General features: G+C 41.2%; 1 long non-coding RNA gene across 1 annotated transcript in view; it reads left to right on the forward strand.

The window, feature by feature from the left end:
- The window catches only part of LOC311436180, a 46,637-nt gene extending 36,254 nt beyond the window's left edge, over nt 1-10,383 (forward strand). The window contains exon 3 of the long non-coding RNA XR_014692647.1: nt 9,851-10,383. This is a non-coding gene — a long non-coding RNA (uncharacterized lncRNA). The remainder of the gene's footprint in view (nt 1-9,850) is intronic.
- Nucleotides 10,384-10,588: the final 205 nt, after the last annotated feature.

Genomic DNA, 10,588 nt, shown 5'->3' on the forward strand with positions numbered 1-10,588 from the left:
GTTGCTCTTATACCAAGGCATGTTAGAAAGCTTGCCAATTTAGCTTTCTCTTGTTTTGCCTTCATAACATTTTCAGGTAGCTCTAGTCATGTGCCTGCTACTATTTCTGTGTTTGATGACTTGGACAGTCTACTTGGAGGAATCTGAGTATTACAAAGATTTAATACTGTTGAAAGGGGTTTTGTGAGAAAGAGGTTAGGAACACTGCATGAATTTCCTTTGGAAATGATTTTTGTATGCCACGTTTTAATTCACTTTCAAATGACAATTTGAATTACGCTTGGATAGCTGAAACCAGAATTTACTCTTGAGTAGGTCTGAAAGTGATATTTGGTGTTAGAAATCAATTAAAAGGCTTAGGTACGCAAACAAACGTCCAATTCGGATTTACAAGCAAGGTCTTAAAACTGTCGTCCCATCTGCAACTGCAAGTGTGGTAGGTAAGCTGATGTTCCGTGTTGTTGTGTTGCAAAACAGCTGAAATTTATAAAATGTGTGTAAATAATAAATAAATAAGAAGTGGACCACATCTGGTATGATTTTGGGTATCAGGGGTCTGAGTCTGAGATCTAACCACTGGCTGCATTTAGGGACATGTGCTAGAGCCCATCAACATGACTGATTTTTATTTGTATCCATTAGCTTGGGTGTGGTAAAAGGGACAGTTTGGAACCCCAAAAACTCAGTAATATCAAAAGGATTTAAAAAAAAAATAAAGTTGGTAAGAAGCACTGAATTACTGTTTCTGCAACTGTTGCAATGGGATTTGGCGTGTACAATTCAAGCTGGCTCCAAACCATGCTGTTTGGAGAATCCCCCTGTACTGATATTTCAGTTTATCCCTAATAAAAACACATCCCCAGACACTGAGCTTAGAGAGAGAGAGCTCCAAAACATCTGCTAGAAATAATTACAGAAATATGAATGTAATTTCTTGTACTAAGGACTAAACTGAAAGATCATGTTACTTACTGTATAACACCACTTAGAGACCATGTGTGGGCCTGGTGACAGTGCTTAAAGGAAAAATGCTGTTTTTGAAATGACACTGGCTACGTGATGAGTAAAATGCTGGTAACTTCATTATTTTTCACGACATAATATTGATTTTTTGTCCTGTTTATTTACCAGTGTACTCCTAGCTCTTTAAAGATGCTCTCTAACTAATCAGTATTAACTGTTGGAGAGGCAGTAAGAGAGTGTGCCTGTGACAAGTGAAATATGGCATGATCACATAACTTGTTTAATTATCCATCTCTAGGGTTAGGAGGATTGGGACATGTGTATGCTGCATTATGTGAGCTGCGAAATGTTTGGTAAGTCACCTATGTCTGGATAATTTTTGGTACAAGAGCAACATTCAAATAGAACAACAGAAAGAACTGAGATTTTAATCATAGTTTATGATTAAAAGCATAAAATACTGTGTTCCATAGGCGTGGAGCTATTTGTCTGAAGTAGTTTGAAATATGTTTATGATATATTTTAAAGCATAAATCATCGTTCGTTACCTTGAAAACTGAGCATGAGTTATCCAAAGTCACGTGACTGCTGATATCTGACTTGGTGCTGAAGTGAATTACTTGTGTTGGTGCTTCATCTTGGTGGAAAATAAGGACATCCGTGGGGGCTGGGAAAACACCTTGGGTGCTTTTGATAGTGAAATGGGTTATTGATGGATTGATACTCATACGGAAACTTTCATGGAGAAGTTTTAAATTAGATTATTATCCATTTTGGTTCTCCCATTGACTTTTCAACCTCCAGCTTGTTTTATTCCATAAAGGGATTTGCTGCTGGTGCTGTTATACCTCAGCTGTTCTTCTTCTGACGTTCATCACTGTGCCGCCCACTGCATTTTACTTAAAGGGTAAACAAGGTACATGCATCAGACTGGGAAATTTGCCAGAGCGTTGTGTCAGCCCTGAGATAAAGCTTATGAGAACCAGATAGAACTAGCTGGAAAATATCTTCCCATCTCACAGAAATGTCATTTTCTCAATTTTAACATTCTTTTTTCCCTATGTCACACTGAAATGAAGTTGGATGCTTTCAACTCTTTTAATTTAAAAAAATGCTGATCCATGGCATTCATTAGCCTGTTAAGTAGGCACCTCCTCAGGGATGTTGGTGGAGGGTGTCCAAACACAAAAGCCAAATCAAGCAGAACGGGGATTGGACCCCAACTCCAGTAGTCGCTTCCCTGTTGAATGCCCCACAGCAGAAAGCTGCTGTCTGCTCTGGTGCACTGGTTCTTGTTTTTAACAGAAATTCTACTCTGGACCTGAGAAATGGTTATTGTTGAAAGGTTTGTCAAACTGTTTCAATGAAAGTTGCAAAGAAAAGTTTCAGTTTCAATAAATTTGTTATTCTCCAGTGGAAAAACTTTTCACTAAAAAATTCCCAGCCTGTTCTACTTCTGAGTTTGCCTTGTAAAAAGTCTTTTTAAGGAAAGTCTTACTGTGATGCAGAACGTTTGTGCTTAAGGGGACAAGTGAGCACTCCTTGAGCTGACTGGGCTCATCTTCTGGATGCTTGACTCTTGATCCCATCTTTTGGCTGCTTGTGCCATTGTCCTGCTTCACGTGGTTGTGCAGTTCATCTGTCTGGGCCAGGGAAATGAGATGCAAATTAAATGTAACTTGCTGCCTCACACTCCTCCAAGCCATCCACCCAAAAAATGCAACCATAGTGGGGTTCCTGGGAGGGTAGAACTGGGAACGGATTAAAACAAGCCTTGCTCCGGTGCAACAGAGGCTAGATGCAGTAAGTAGTTGGCTCTTCAGCACCAGTACTGCCAGACCACGTTGTTACTTGGTACTTATGCAGCTGTTTGCAGGGCCATGGTGGAAAGGATCAGTCAAAAAAAAATACTGCCCAACTAATCCCCCACAAATATTTTTTTTCCAAAGGGACCAAGGCTGTTTTTAACTTGACCCATTTCAGGTTTGAAGAGCAGTGGCACAGATACATTTGTCTGGCTAAGACAACGGTGAAGGGTTGGGACTGAGTGAGCTGAAAGAGGTTAGGGAATGAACAAGAATTTCTGATGCTCGTGTCTCCAAACAAAACTTGATGATGTATGTTTGTCTAAAAACTTGCTGTAGACGTAGGAACTGAAAAACCATGGTGGGTAGAGTGTAGCAGCTCTCTGCCAGAGCGTGGGACCCCGGAAGAGACTGAGCATGCGAGCAGCAACGCTGCGTCCATCAAGAAGGCAGGCATCAGGTCGATAAGGAATGATCACAGGTACTGTTGGGCTGCAGGCACTCGGTGGGCATTTCAGCAGTGGGCTGCCAGCTCCCCGGCTGGAGAGCAGCCGTGCTGTGCCATGCCAAGGGTGGCCACTGCTGCGCTGAGCACCTCGGAGGCCAGGTTTAGTGCTGCCTTGGAGGTGTGCTAACCACTGAGCCCTCCCACACTTCCTGCCCCGGCACACTGCGTGCCGACTGCGAGCCAGCTGTGTTTCCTTGCAAAAATTAACGCTTGGTTTGGGCAGGCTCTCATGGTTGCTGTCAGAGAGAAATTGTATTAGAAGCTGTTAGAAGGAGAGTGCAGTGCTTCCAAGGATAGCAAAGAGCTCTTTTTGGCTTGTTATTCTGTGATTTATATGCGTATTTGGTTTTAAGTGCTCTTTCTCGTAATCATCCCGTGTGGCATTGATGTTTCAGAGCTTTCAAGAGCATATTCCAAAACACAGATGGCTTCTGCCATTTTATGATTGATTAACAGGCTGTATTGAGCTGAGAAGCTAGTGATGACAACAGATTCCTTCTAGCTGTTCAGTATCCCAACAGCAAAGGTTTTAGGTACGGCTAACGTGCCATTTTCACTTTCTTATAAAAGCAGAGTGCGGTGGTGACCGACAATAATTTCAGTGCTTTTCTGAACGCTGAAGAACCTGTGACTCGGTTGGGCAAGATGTGCTAATGCTATCTCCTATCAGGTGTTAACACAGAATGGTTGTAGATGTCATGCACCATTAGTTAAACTGATTTTATCTAAGGAGGGAAGGAGGGTGGAGGAAAGAGTGAAAACGAACAAAGTAAATTAGGGCTGGGAAAGAGGTTGATGTGGGAAGAGGAAATAGAAATTACGAAGTAGATAACATTTGAACTGGAGAACTGTCTCTATGAAAGAGAACACAACAGGGAACCGACACAGACTGTCTTAAAACTTCGTAGTGGTATTTCCGTGTAGGTTCATGTCTGTTTTCAGTTAAAGTAAACTTGATATTAAGGTATTTTCCACAAAATGAACTTAAAAAAAAATATCTATTTGCAAAAATGAAAAATGTTTGTTCTCATCACAGAATGTGTTTAAGTGGCAGAGTAAATTGTGATGGGCCTTCTGGGTCTCCCGTGTGTTCTTTGCTCACAGAATCCAGGCAGATTGCCTTTAGTTTTCTTGATGTTGCTTTCAATATAGCAGCAGTTAAGCCAGATGTTTTTTCCTTTGTTGACATGTTTACTGGTGTCTTTATATGCTGCACTTATTAAGCAGTCTTGAAAAGAGAGATAATAGATGTCAGAGGGAGCAAAGCTGTAGAAAATTCCAGCTTATTTCCATACGGATACAACGTATTCCACCTGAATTTAATATTGGCTTTGCCTTTACCAAGTGCAGGTTGTCTGAACACAGTATCTCATCCCCGTGTGAAAAGTATTCATGGGATACTACACGAGTCTTTAGGAGGAATGTGGATAATCGGTGTCATGCTTATTGTGTCTTCTTACCTACCTGGCAAAGGCACAGTGCTGGATTCATTAGCCTCAGCTGGCTTTACTGTATGTGTCTGATACAGAGTGCATACAAGGCTTTGGGAAGGCCGTCTAATGGCTTTGTGCCTGCATTATTCCCCTGTTTGTAAAATAGGGAACAACAATAATACCAATCAGATTCATTATTTATGATGTCCTCAAACACAATGACAATGTGCTTTATAAATACCTAATGCAAAAAATAATGTTTTCTGTTGTTTTACTCATATTCTTCCTTGTTTTTAGCCTATTGCAGTTAATATTTTCTGTGTAGGCATTGTCCTCTTAACCCAAGAAAATTATCTTCGGGGCTGATCAGATCTATTTCACTGAGTTCAGGCTTTTGCAGGTAAATGTTAGATTTTCCTCATAAGAAGGAGGTACCTGTATCCTAAAGTATCTTCGTTTGTATTGAAAAAAAACAACTTTGTAACTTTCAATCATTAATTATTTATCAGAAATGGGAGCATTGTTGCTCTTCCCAGTAAAATTGTCTTTCTGAATATTATTTCCCTACATTTGGGAAGTTAGAGAGATTAAATTAAAAATGAAATAAAATAAAATTTGGAAGGCAGGGAGGGCTGTTTCCCGTTTTCAGTTGCCTGCTGCCCTCTTGTGCCGTGATTTGGTCTTTGCATTCGTGTTTACTTACCACATATCCAGGCAGTCATAAACTTGGAGTTGCTTTGTGATTTGATGAAATGTTAGTTTTGATGTACCAACTTCACGTTTTTCTGTGTTCTGCTCCTTGTAGATACTGTCCTCCATTCAGCCCCTGTCTTACTGTAAACCAGCTCCATCCTTGTCTACTTTTTCATTAATTCTATCTATATTTGATTTAAGGTTTTAAGGATGGATGGAGAAGGCTGCATCCTCATAGTGTTAATGCATTTGTGTGATCTTTTGTGATAAGCTTGATATGAAACACCCCAAGTCTTCTGTTACATCTGTTTTGTAAGTGGTCTCCTTCCTTCTGTGGCTTAAAAATGAAAATGCTTCTAATGTCATTGTAGAGAGGGTCTCCTGTGTATGATCCAGTGCTGCTCAGCCTAGAGAGTCTGCTGTGAATTCATGGCCAAGCTTATTTTTATTTTCTCTGAATTTGCAGTTGAAATAAATAAGGAGTTTAACACTAATGTCTACCGACCCTTTTAAAGTTACGTTGAACTGTTTCTCCATTTTAATAAAATTGTACAGCTCATTATGTTTAGCACTACATGTGGTGTAAATGTCTGAAAATCCTTGAAAACAAAAACGAAAGTAGAGGAATCATAACAGAAGGAAGAAAGTGGAGAAAGTGTAATCCAAGGAGTAAACTGGAGAAAGTATAACAGAAGGAACAAAGTGAGTTGGAGGTGAAGAACAAATGTGGAAAACAAGAAGAATGAAATGAGATGGAGAATCAATGATTGGCATGGAGAAGGGATGTGAAACAGTATAGAGAGAGGTTTAAGAATAAGCTCATCTTCAAAAGGTAGAGTGACATAGAAATGAGAAAGCTCTTTGCAAAGAAGCTAAAAGGGAAATCCTGATATGGTGTTCCCCTTCACTAACTGTATAACAACCTACTGTGAACACAGCACTGATGTGTTCTGTGTCTTAAAAAGGGAAAAGAGAAGGAGAAGCTAATGAGGCTAACTGGCGTGGCAAGGAAGGCTGTTGACATCTTTCAATGAAGAAAAAAATAAAAGATGATAAAATGGAAGAAGTAATGTGAAAAAAATAAATAAATAACAGGTGTTCCCCCCAGGAAAAAAATAAATAAATAAATAAATAAAAGAGAGAGAGAGAGAGAGAAAACATCTAGCAAAAACTAATACTGAATCTTTTTTTTACATATATTGGGAGAAAGAAATGTTCCAAGACTTTGTAAGATAATGATCAAATACAAAAAGACTGATAAAAGAAGATGAGAACTGTCAAAGGCAAGCTAGTTCATTACTTGTGTAGAAGAAGCCAAAAGGTTCACTTTGGAATAAAGCGAGAATGTTGGCAATTTTCTTCATGAGGTAATCATCAAAAGATCTCTTTGAAACCAAAGTGGCTAAAAAGTGTCTATGGGACAGAGTTTTAAAAGAAACAATAGCAGGCCACCAACAGTATTCACCCAGGAGTTCCAAAATAGCTGAATTGCTAAGCAGGGTATATAACCTCACACTTCAAGCTGCCATGATCTGTGAAAATTGGATGGCGACAAATGGGAAGCCAGTGTTTAAAAGAGCTTCCACAGGGAATCTAGGAAACTGGGAAAACTAGCAGATGTTACAAGAAAAAAAATGAATTAGTGAGTACCTGAGTAAATGTAATCTGCTTCAGAAGAGTAACTGTGGCTTTTGGAAAGGAAAATCCTGCCTTAAAAATCCATTGGAAATCTTTGATGGAATTAAGTCATATGGCTAAAGGTGTTTTGGCTGCCCTAGTCACTTGGATTGCCAAAACTGACAAAAGTATCTCCTGAAAGGTAATCATTCTAGGGCTTGAAAGGAAGATCATTACAGGGCAAGCTGTTTGGTTAAAAGGTAGCAAACAGAAGATGAAACTAAATGTAAGGCAATTCTTGTAAGAGAGATAACCCTGGGAAAGTTCACTTGTTATAGGGTACTGAGGACAAAGGCAGATCATAAGAAATTCTGGAAAGACCTTGCAAAATTTACTGGACAAAGGACTGATGAAATTCAGTGTTGAATGACATAAAGTCATGTGAATGTATCTGTGCAGGAGAGATCCCTGCTTCCCATATAAAACAGCAGGCTCTGAGCTGCACATAACCACACATGAATGAAACGTGCAGGTAACTGGATACTTGCATGAAACATTCAGCCCATGGCTCAGGAGCAGCTGGAAAAGCAAGTTTAAATATTAGAAATTGAGAAAATAACAAAGAACAGGACAGAAAACATGACTGTGCTTACTGCATTTGAGCAAGCAATGCATCCTCATGACAAAGAAGGCACTTGGTGTCCCAGGCTGCATTACAAAGAGAGTTGCCAGCAGGTCAAGGGGGGCGGTTGTTCCTGTCTGCCTGGTGCTGGAGAGGCCACAGCTGCAGTGCCATGTCCAGTTCTAGGCTCCCTGGTACCAGAGACATGGAGCTACTGGTGAGAGTCCAGTGAAGGGCTACAAAGATGGGTAAAGGACTGGAGCATCTTCTGTACGGATGAGATCTGGGACTGTTGGCCTTGAAAAGAGAAAGCTCAGGTGAACCTTACCACTGTGTACATACACCTGACCGAAGGGAACAAAGAAGATGGATCCAGACTCTTCTCAGTAGTGCCTGGTGACAGGCTAGGAAGCAATGGGCAGTTAATGAAACTATCTGAAGACAAGGAAAGCCTCCCTTACTCTGAAGGTGGTCAAATACTGCCTCAGGTTGTCTGAGGTACTCAGAGCATGACTGGACATCATCCTAGGCAGCCTGCTCTACCTGACCCTGTTTCTGGAGGGTTGGATTACATGATCTTAAGAGGTTCCTTCTAACCAGAAATGATTCAGTTATTTATTTTTTCAATTTATCTGTGTGTTTTGTCCAGATTGTAATACAAAAATGTGTATACCAGACCTGGAAAATGGTGGGAGATCAACAACTATAATCAAAACTAAGGAAAAGCTTCCATAAACGGAGCAGTCAAATAGGCTGGGATTTGTCACAGGGTACAAACACCTGAAAGGGGAGTATCCTAAAGGTCTGGTCTGTGTGTGTTGGAGCATGAGTAGATAACAAGCCTTTATACGTTATCTTTCCCAGTAGAGGAAATGGGAGAGTCTAAAATAAAGCTAGTAGCAGCCAAGATGAAATCAAAGGCTCATGTACAGTGACTTAAGCATTGTGTGGAACTTACGCCACACTGTGCTGTAAATTCAGAGAAGTTCCTATATTCAAAAGGAAGCCTGGTGGTGCATTAGAAGTCTATTGAAGATTACTAAGTAGAAAGAAAGCATATCTGGATCAAAAAGTCTGAGCAGAAAATTAAGTCTGGGGAAACATTATGGGACATCCTATGTATTAATTATGTTTTTGCCTTTCCGTAGTTTTAGCTCATGGATTCTGTTGTGTTTAGAGAAGAAACGAAGAGAATGTCCCATGCCAAAGTGTGGAGGAAGCGTAGAGAAGCAGACTTATGGAAAACCAAGTGCTCACAGGACCAAAAAGTGGAAGAAGTGAAGGGGATACTAGTGAAAAGTACATAAATGTGAGATATAATAAGAAATGTAAAAATAAGGAGGGTGATGTTGGGTATGGAGTAGAACACTCAAATAATACTGACTCCTCATAGATGTGAGACATCTTAAATTTATTCATGTATAGACTGCTTGGGATATGGCTGGTGAGGAACAAAAATATTTTTTACGGTAATCAGGGTTTTGTGGTGCTGCCTGTGATGGACTGCTTGGCCAAGGCCAGGAGGGAGGCCCTGCAACATGCCTGGACCCTGGCTGAGGTCCGTAACTTCACCTGTCTGTAAATAGAAAGGTGAGGGAGAAGTGCATTCAGTACTCTGCATCTGGAGGTGTGTGAAGGGGGACTGCAGCCGGGGGTGCTAAGTGTACATGTGTGCAAGGGCTGCCTCTCATCCTGTGGAAAATCAAGTTGGTCTCAGCTGCCTGTGTATGGAAGTGAGGTTGGCACAGCAGAAGCTCAGCTAGGAAAGCTACCTCCATGGCTCCAAAGGATGTGCTTGCTCCATCAGACAGTGCATTTGCATGTGAAGGGCTTCTACAAAAAAAAAAAAAAAAAAAAAAAGAAAGGTAAATCAGAGGTTTTAAGTAGTATCTTGTGGGTCAATGGTGAAGAAGTGCCAGTCAGAAAGGACTCCGTTGAGATAGTAGTGAGTCAACATCAGTGCACTCTTTGCAGGATGGCACATTGTGTGTGGGAGAATCTGCAGGGCTTGGAAATGGAAGAGGGAGACGTGGTTTTCATGCAAATTGTGCCCTGCACATCCTTTTTCCAGAAGGAAGTTTGAGTCCTGGTCAAAAGAAGTCCAAAACCTGTCTTCTGGGAGCTGACCAGGGTCACATGTTGTGGTCACAAGCAGTGCTAGAGAGTGGATCAAACTATCTGATTAATGACCCATGTTCTCTCTCCTAAGGTAGTGCTGAAGTCTGGTCCTCCTCCACAACTACTCAGAAGTCCTGCCCCCAGTTCATCTGACCTAGTGGCTGGTGAGAGGTCAGTGGAACTGTGGCAGAGCCGTCTCTGGCTGGGTGGTGGTGATCTCTGCGGAGGACAGATGCCCTGCCTGCCATCTCCAGCTGCCACACCACACCTCTTGTTGGTATGAATGGAGTTAGTGCTGTAAAGGCGACCTGAGAGACCACCATGTGCAGTGGGTGCCTTGGGACCTGTGTCACAACAAACATGTGGTCAGCATGTCAACAGGATTGCTCACAGGTCATGCACTTAGTGCCAGCTCCTGCACCTCTCCTCAGAGGAAGGACTTGATAGCGATTGAAGAAGGGTAGCTATACAAAGAAAGCTGTTAGGCCTTTCTGTGCCAGTGTTCGTGTGCTAAGCTGAGTGGAGAGAGTGCCTCATGAGATGGCTGGAAGCTGTCGAAGATGCTTCTGCTCAGCAGGACCATGCAAGTCTGGACTGAACAGATCATAGCACAGGCCAAGCCTCTGCAAGGTGAGTTTTTCTACTATCTTGTAACTTAGCACTGATAAATTTTGCACATGATAAATATTCAGAGAAAAATTGCAACTTCTCTGTATTCCTTGTAAGAACATTTAAGATGTCCATGTAATTTCTCTTGTGATTTGAAACCAGTGCTTGCTTTCGATCTCTTCAAGTTTCTTGTCAATCTGTCAGTCTGCATGTCATGTGA

This window comes from Aythya ferina (assembly GCF_964211825.1).
Source record: "Aythya ferina genome assembly, chromosome: 4".
NCBI classification, from domain to species: domain Eukaryota; kingdom Metazoa; phylum Chordata; class Aves; order Anseriformes; family Anatidae; genus Aythya; species Aythya ferina.